The sequence below is a fragment of the Piliocolobus tephrosceles genome, unplaced genomic scaffold (genome assembly GCF_002776525.5).
Source record: "Piliocolobus tephrosceles isolate RC106 unplaced genomic scaffold, ASM277652v3 unscaffolded_27345, whole genome shotgun sequence".
Taxonomy (NCBI): domain Eukaryota; kingdom Metazoa; phylum Chordata; class Mammalia; order Primates; family Cercopithecidae; genus Piliocolobus; species Piliocolobus tephrosceles.
The window spans coordinates 1-8,577 of record NW_022310249.1 but is presented as its reverse complement, the minus strand read 5'-3'; the positions used below and the strand labels follow the sequence as shown (position 1 = coordinate 8,577).

General features: G+C 50.8%; 2 long non-coding RNA genes across 4 annotated transcripts; both read left to right on the top strand.

Annotated features, from left to right (window-relative positions):
* The first annotated feature begins 6 nt into the window (after window positions 1–6).
* On the top strand, window positions 7–3,802 carry LOC113221758. 2 transcript variants are annotated; one of them, XR_003308050.1, is made up of 2 exons: window positions 7–1,363; window positions 1,738–3,802. It is a non-coding gene; the product is annotated as an uncharacterized LOC113221758 (long non-coding RNA). The 2 variants fall into 2 exon arrangements; XR_003308049.1 differs by having other exon boundaries at window positions 7–1,418.
* Window positions 3,803–4,311: 509 nt separating this feature from the next.
* LOC113221759 lies at window positions 4,312–8,571 on the top strand. 2 transcript variants are annotated; one of them, XR_003308053.1, is made up of 3 exons: window positions 4,312–7,020; window positions 7,827–7,917; window positions 8,292–8,571. It is a non-coding gene; the product is annotated as an uncharacterized LOC113221759 (long non-coding RNA). The 2 variants fall into 2 exon arrangements; XR_003308052.1 differs by having other exon boundaries at window positions 7,827–7,972.
* Window positions 8,572–8,577: the final 6 nt, after the last annotated feature.

Genomic DNA, 8,577 nt, shown 5'->3' with positions numbered 1-8,577 from the left:
AGTTGCCTACCTGTCAAAGAAATTAGACCCAGTGGCTGCCGGGTGGCCCCCTTGTCTCCGAATGATTGCAGCCACGGCCCTGATGGTACAAGATGCTGACAAACTTGTCATGGGTCAAGAATTACGGGTCAGTACCCCACATGCCATCGAGGGTGTACTCAAACAGCCACCTAATCGATGGATAAGTAATGCCCGGCTCACCCACTACCAAGGACTACTACTAAACCCTCTCAGGATAACTTTTCTACCCCCAACAACCTTAAACCCTGCCTCGCTGCTGCCCAACCCGGACCTGGACGCCCTGCTCCATGATTGCACCGAGATACTAACTCAGGTGCACGGAGTTCGAGAGGACCTGCAGGACCGGCAACTTCCTGATGCAGACCTCGTCTGGTTCACTGACGGGAGCAGCTTCATACACCAAGGCCAGAGGTACGCTGGAGCAGCAGCGACTTCAGAGACTGAGGTAATCTGGGCGGAACCCCTGCCCCCGGGGACATCGGCCCAGAAGGCCGAACTGATAGCGCTCACCCAAGCTCTTACCCTAGGGGCAGGGAGGAAACTGACAGTATCACAGACAGCCGATATGCTTTTGCTACAGCGCACATACATGGGGCCATTTACAGGGAGCGAGGGTTACTAACGGCTGAAGGAAAAGAGATAAAAAAAACAAGCAAGAGATCCTAGCCCTGTTAACAGCCCTGTGGAGACCAGAAAAATTGGCTATTGTACATTGCCCAGGGCATCAGAAACCAACCACTCCAATTGCTCAAGGCAACTTTCTGGCAGACCAAACTGCAAGGAGTGTGGCAAAGGCTCCCAGCCAACTCCTTGCACTCCAGCTCCCTGATCTGGGCCCCCAGGACTTGCCATAGCTCCCTGATTATTCAGAACAAGATCTCCAGTGGATCGACAAACTTCCCCTGAAACAGATCCAGAATGGGTGGTGGACTGATACTAATGACCAAACCATCCTACCAGAAAAATTAGGACAACAAGTGTTAGAACACATCCACCGAACCACCCACCTGGGTGCCCGGCGGATGATAGACCTGATCAGACGCTCCAAGCTCAAAATCAGACATATAGCCGAGACGGCCAGCAGCATCGTGACAAATTGCAAAGTCTGCCAGCTTAACAACGCCTACCCCCAATCCCAGGCTGCAATGGGAACAAGGCTCAGGAGAACTAGGCCCGGTATCTACTAGGAAGTAGATTTTACTGAGATAAAGCCAGGAAAATACGGTTATTGGTACTTACTTGTCTTTGTAGATACTTTTTCAGGGTGGATTGAAGCATTCCCGACCAAAAGGGAGACTGCTCAGGTTGTAGCAAAGAAAATTCTGGAAGATATCCTCCCCAGGTATGGCTTCCCCGTCCAGATAGGGTCAGATAATGGGCCGGCCTTCGTTGCTAAGGTAAGTCAGGATTTGGCTTCCATCCTTGGGGCAAATTGGAAATTACATTGTGCTTACAGGCCCCAAAGTTCAGGACAGGTAGAGAGGATGAATCGGACCTTAAAGGAGACCTTAACTAAATTGACTATGGAGACTGGCGCTAACTGGGTGGTCCTTCTCCCCTACCCTCTGTTCCGGGCCCATAATACCCCTTACAGACTGGGCCTTACCCCTTATGAAATCATGTATGGCAGACCCCCACCCCTGGTTCCCAGCCTGAAAGGTGATCTGCTCAAATCTGAAACAGAAAATGTCTCTGAACTCTTATTTTCCCTACAAGCCTTGCAGAAAATTCATCAGGAAATCTGGCCCAAGCTGAAAGAACTATATGAGACCGGTCCCCCACCAACACCCCATCCGTACCAGCCGGGAGACTGGGTCCTGGTTAAGCGACACCGACAAGAGACCTTAGAACCCAGGTGGAAGGGACCACTCCAGGTACTCCTAACCACACCCACCACCCTGAAGGTAGAAGGCATCGCGTCGTGGATCCACTACACCCACGTCAAACCAGTAGACCCGACCTCCGACCTTCTTGGACCAATCACGGCAGCGACTGAAGCACCAGCCACGTGGACTGTGGACAGAGCTAAGAACAATCCCTTAAAACTCACCCTGCGCCGGCAGCATAGCTCACTGCAAACATGCAGCTAGGTAGTCTAACCCTAACTTTAGTCGCCCTAGTGGCTGCTGGGGCAAACACAAAACCAGTTCCTAACCCCTTTGTCTGGAGATTCTGGCTTTATAAAAACCAAACCCACCCTGGGCAACCTCATAAGCCTGGGAAATTATTGGCCAGTGCTGGTTGCCCCTCCTCATGGTGCAGCGGCCCAATTTTACTAAATTTCACTAGGACGTTGTCACGATACCCCATTATATGTTTTGAGTTTGATCAGACTGAATACAATTGTAAACACTATTGGTGGCACCAAAACGCGGGCTGCCCGTACAGCTATTGTAAAATGCATTCCCCTAGGAATTGGGTGGAACCGGGAAAAAAACTTTTATAGAGGTGAGGATAAAATTTATACTTGGATAGTTAAAGACCCATGGAACTCACACTGGACCACGCCCAGTATGAGGCCATATATTACTCGTCCTCATCCACATGGCCTAGTAGCCATCTCTATCTGTGGCGTGGCCTAGTCCAGGTGAGGCCTCTCGTTCATGGAGAAATCCAATGACAGGAAAGCAGGTTGACGCAAAATCTACGTCCCTTTTCCTGGTTAGAATTGTTACAGGAAGGAATAGAGCTTGCTAACCTTACAGGACTTCACAGCTTGTCTGGCTGCTTTCTGTGTGCCACCCTAGGGCGTCCGCCGCTAACCACTGTCCCTCTGCCATGGGGATCCTCTACCTCTACCCAAGCTAACAACCTCCAGAATCTCTCATATGCCCCTATTCCTAATGTGCCACTGTACCTGAATCCCAGTCAGGAAAAGTTTCCCTACTGTTTTTCAGGCACTAACTCCAGCCTCTGCAACATCACTGCCACGCCCCCTAGTACCACCCTAAGGGCTCCGCCGGGCATATTCTTTTGGTGTAATGGAACATTATCTAAGAACCTATCTGGTCCCTCTGTTACCGACCTACTGTGTCTTCCTGTCACATTAGTTCCCCGGTTAACTCTACTAACTGCCGGCGAGTTCCTGGGGCACACAGGTAACTGGACTAGTACTGCTATTCACCCAGCCCCTAGACCGAGACCTGCTCGAGCCATATTTCTCCCCCTCATTGCGGGAATCTCCCTCACCTCATCCCTCATTGCGGCCGGACTGGCGGGGGGAGTCCTAGGTCACACCCTCATAGAAAGCAACAAGTTGTACCAACAATTTGCCGTTGCTATGGAGGAGTCAGCTGAGTCCCTTGCCTCCCTTCAGCGACAGCTCACATCCCTAGCTCAGGTAACCTTGCAGAACCGGAGGGCCCTAGATCTACTCACTGCTGAAAAAGGTGGTACATGTATGTTCCTAAAGGAAGACTGTTGTTTCTACATAAATGAATCAGGGCTTGTAGAGAACTGGGTCCAGCAGTTATGCAAGTTAAGCATAGAAGTAAAAAAATGGCAGTTTGCTTCAGCTGCAGACCAACTTGCATAACTGCTGGAATTCCTCTATGTTTTCCCTGTTAGCCCCCTTCCTTGGACCCCTGCTAAGTCTACTATTTCTGCTTACCGTAGGACCTTGTGTTGTTAACAGAATTTTGCAGTTTGTCAGGGAGAGGTTTGACACCGTACAGCTCATGGTCCTCAGAGCCCAATACCAACCTGTAAATGCTGAAACAGAATCAGACTTATAAGACCCAAGATTGGCTCTAGAGGTACCTGAGAAAAGGGGGGAATGAAAGAAATAAAGACACAGAGAAAAAATATAGAGAGAGAAAGGCGGGGCCCAGGGGACCAGTGCCATGCTTACAGAGGACCCACACTGGCACCGGTCTCTGAGTTCCCTCGGTAGTTGTTGCTCAGAAGATGAGGGAGTGAATCAGCAGTAAGACATACAGATGCCTGGAGATGTTCCATTTGCCCAGGGATGGGCGGGAGACAGATGTTTTTCTTTTGCTGAGATTTAGGAGAATGGTACTGACCTTCAACCACAAGCAGGCTTTAAGCATTTGCCTAACAAAGCACATTCCTTATAGCCCAAAATCCTTTAAACCTTAATTACCACAGCGATGTCTCTAGCAAGGACAAGATTGGGGGTAGAGTCACAGATTAACAGCATCTCAACTTCCTGAGCCCAGTACAAACACATTTCTCAACTCAGAGACTACCATATATCTCAACTTTAGAAAAACACCACCTGGAAAATCCCCGATAAGGACACAGCCGTTTGTGGTTTTACTGAAAGCGCAGGAACCAATAGAAAACTGTTAAATGTATAACTTAAAATGTTAACCAATTGTAATGCTGTAACCTAGAGAAATCCCTTGTTCCTCTGTAACCTTACAAGTCCTGTTTACATCGGGCTATAAAAAGCAAGTGCACGCATTGTTTGGGGCCCTCTTGCAAGCTGTGAAGCGGAGGGACCAAGTTCGAACTTGCAGTAAAGATCCTTGCCGCTTGGCTTTGACTCTGGACTCTGGTGGTCTTCTTTGGGGAATAAACGGTCTGGGCATAACATCTGGGGGCTGGTCTGGGATTCCCCAAGCCCACCAGACCCCTGGTCAACGGATCTACTAGGATCGATCTGCTGATAGGTGAGCCGGCTCATCTCTGTTTGTCTGTCTGTGTCTGTTCTGAACCCGTATCTGTGACTCGCGAGGTCTGAAACTGAAGCTGATGCAGTCCTGGCAGACACGCTATAGGACAGCCAGCGGAGACCAGTGGGAGACGTCCCCTGGCTCTTGTCTGATCTAGATTTTTATCTGAACTGATTCTGACCTGGGCTGCCGGAGCACGCTTGTGGCTAGATATTATTAATATGCCAGATTTCCTTTACAGGAATTCTAACCCATATTCTTTTACAGGAAGAGACTATAAATTATCACAGGATGGGTAATACCCAGAGCACTCCCCTATCTCTCCTTACAAGTAATTTCAAGGATGTTAGAGCAAGGGGCCATGATCTTAGTATGGAGATCAGGAAGGGAAAGCTAATTACTCTATGCCACTCTGAATGGCCTGCCTTTAATGTAGGGTGGCCACCCGAAGAGACATTCCACCTTCCTGTCATCACTAGAGTCAAGTCCAAGGTTTTCCTACCAGGGCGTGCTGGCCACCCGGATCATATCCCATATATCCTCATATGGCAGGACCTAGCTGAGAACCCGCCCCCTTGGCTGCCCCCTTTCCAATTAGACCCTGAACACTGTAAGGCACTGGTTGCTCGGCCGCTAAAATCCAAGCAACCGACTGCCCCCCCATCCTGTTCTACCTGATAGTGGGGACCCACTGTCCACAGGACCCCCTCCGTATCCCTCCGGACCCCAGGCCCCAGCCCCCTGGGCTGAGCCGCAGGAGGGAGCAGGCGGACGGGAGGCGGCCGGCGCACCCGGACCGCTGAAAGTGAAAGTAACTCTGAAGGGCCGGCGGGGCGGACGCGAGGGCGCACTTTGCGGGCTAGCCCCCCCAGCCGCCTGACTCCACAGTGGCTCTACCCCTTCGGGAAATAGGACCCCCAGATGACACGGGAATTCCCAGACTCCAGTACTGGCCATTCTCCACCAGTGATCTGTATAACTGGAAGACTCAGAGTGCCTGGTTTTCAGACAATGCCAAAGATTTAATGGCTTTACTGGATAGTGTCATGTTCACCCACCAGCCCACTTGGGATGATTGTCAGCAGCTCCTCCGAATCTTGTTCACAACGGAGGAGCAAGAGAGAATACAGGTAGAAGCTAGAAAGCTGCTCCCGGGGGACGACAGTCAACTGACTGCCAACCCCGACCTCATAAACGCGACTTTTCCTCTGACCAGGCCAGCGTGGGACTACAACACAGCAGAAGGTAGGGGACGGCTACACCTTTATCACCAGACTCTAATGGCGGGTCTCCGGGCAGCTGCTCGCAAGCCCACTAATTTGGCTCAAGTATACTCTGTTCTGCAGGGAAAGACAGAAAGCCCAGCTACCTACTTAGAAAGATTAATGGAAGCTTTTAGACAGTACACCTCCATAGACCCAGAGGCCCCAGGGAGTCAGGCAGCTGTTGTAATGTCTTTTGTAAATCAGGCAGCCCCAGACATTAAAAAGAAACTCCAGAAATTAGAAGACTTAGAGGGAAAACAGCCTCAGGACCTTCTTCAGATAGCCCAGCGAGTTTACAATAATAGAGATACTCCAGAGGAAAAGCAATTTAAGGCCACAATCCACCTGACAAGTAAGGGAATTCCTGGGGTCGGCAGGATTTTGTAGACTATGGATACCTGGGTTTGCAGAGCTGGCTAAACCCTTATATCAGGCAACACGGGGACAGCAGCCATTTAATTGGACAGAAGAAGCTGAGTTGGCTTTCCAACAGATCAAAACCGCCCTACTCTCTGCACCTGCACTGGGACTACCTGACGTCACTAAGCCCTTCCACTTATATGTGGATGAGAGCAAGGGTGTCGCCAAGGCGGTGCTAACTCAGAACTTAGGCCCCTGGCAGAGGCCAGTTAGTTGCCTACCTGTCAAAGAAATTAGACCCAGTGGCTGCCGGGTGGCCCCCTTGTCTCCGAATGATTGCAGCCACGGCCCTGATGGTACAAGATGCTGACAAACTTGTCATGGGTCAAGAATTACGGGTCAGTACCCCACATGCCATCGAGGGTGTACTCAAACAGCCACCTAATCGATGGATAAGTAATGCCCGGCTCACCCACTACCAAGGACTACTACTAAACCCTCTCAGGATAACTTTTCTACCCCCAACAACCTTAAACCCTGCCTCGCTGCTGCCCAACCCGGACCTGGACGCCCTGCTCCATGATTGCACCGAGATACTAACTCAGGTGCACGGAGTTCGAGAGGACCTGCAGGACCGGCAACTTCCTGATGCAGACCTCGTCTGGTTCACTGACGGGAGCAGCTTCATACACCAAGGCCAGAGGTACGCTGGAGCAGCAGCGACTTCAGAGACTGAGGTAATCTGGGCGGAACCCCTGCCCCCGGGGACATCGGCCCAGAAGGCCGAACTGATAGCGCTCACCCAAGCTCTTACCCTAGGGGCAGGGAGGAAACTGACAGTATCACAGACAGCCGATATGCTTTTGCTACAGCGCACATACATGGGGCCATTTACAGGGAGCGAGGGTTACTAACGGCTGAAGGAAAAGAGATAAAAAAAACAAGCAAGAGATCCTAGCCCTGTTAACAGCCCTGTGGAGACCAGAAAAATTGGCTATTGTACATTGCCCAGGGCATCAGAAACCAACCACTCCAATTGCTCAAGGCAACTTTCTGGCAGACCAAACTGCAAGGAGTGTGGCAAAGGCTCCCAGCCAACTCCTTGCACTCCAGCTCCCTGATCTGGGCCCCCAGGACTTGCCATAGCTCCCTGATTATTCAGAACAAGATCTCCAGTGGATCGACAAACTTCCCCTGAAACAGATCCAGAATGGGTGGTGGACTGATACTAATGACCAAACCATCCTACCAGAAAAATTAGGACAACAAGTGTTAGAACACATCCACCGAACCACCCACCTGGGTGCCCGGCGGATGATAGACCTGATCAGACGCTCCAAGCTCAAAATCAGACATATAGCCGAGACGGCCAGCAGCATCGTGACAAATTGCAAAGTCTGCCAGCTTAACAACGCCTACCCCCAATCCCAGGCTGCAATGGGAACAAGGCTCAGGAGAACTAGGCCCGGTATCTACTAGGAAGTAGATTTTACTGAGATAAAGCCAGGAAAATACGGTTATTGGTACTTACTTGTCTTTGTAGATACTTTTTCAGGGTGGATTGAAGCATTCCCGACCAAAAGGGAGACTGCTCAGGTTGTAGCAAAGAAAATTCTGGAAGATATCCTCCCCAGGTATGGCTTCCCCGTCCAGATAGGGTCAGATAATGGGCCGGCCTTCGTTGCTAAGGTAAGTCAGGATTTGGCTTCCATCCTTGGGGCAAATTGGAAATTACATTGTGCTTACAGGCCCCAAAGTTCAGGACAGGTAGAGAGGATGAATCGGACCTTAAAGGAGACCTTAACTAAATTGACTATGGAGACTGGCGCTAACTGGGTGGTCCTTCTCCCCTACCCTCTGTTCCGGGCCCATAATACCCCTTACAGACTGGGCCTTACCCCTTATGAAATCATGTATGGCAGACCCCCACCCCTGGTTCCCAGCCTGAAAGGTGATCTGCTCAAATCTGAAACAGAAAATGTCTCTGAACTCTTATTTTCCCTACAAGCCTTGCAGAAAATTCATCAGGAAATCTGGCCCAAGCTGAAAGAACTATATGAGACCGGTCCCCCACCAACACCCCATCCGTACCAGCCGGGAGACTGGGTCCTGGTTAAGCGACACCGACAAGAGACCTTAGAACCCAGGTGGAAGGGACCACTCCAGGTACTCCTAACCACACCCACCACCCTGAAGGTAGAAGGCATCGCGTCGTGGATCCACTACACCCACGTCAAACCAGTAGACCCGACCTCCGACCTTCTTGGACCAATCACGGCAGCGACTGAAGCACC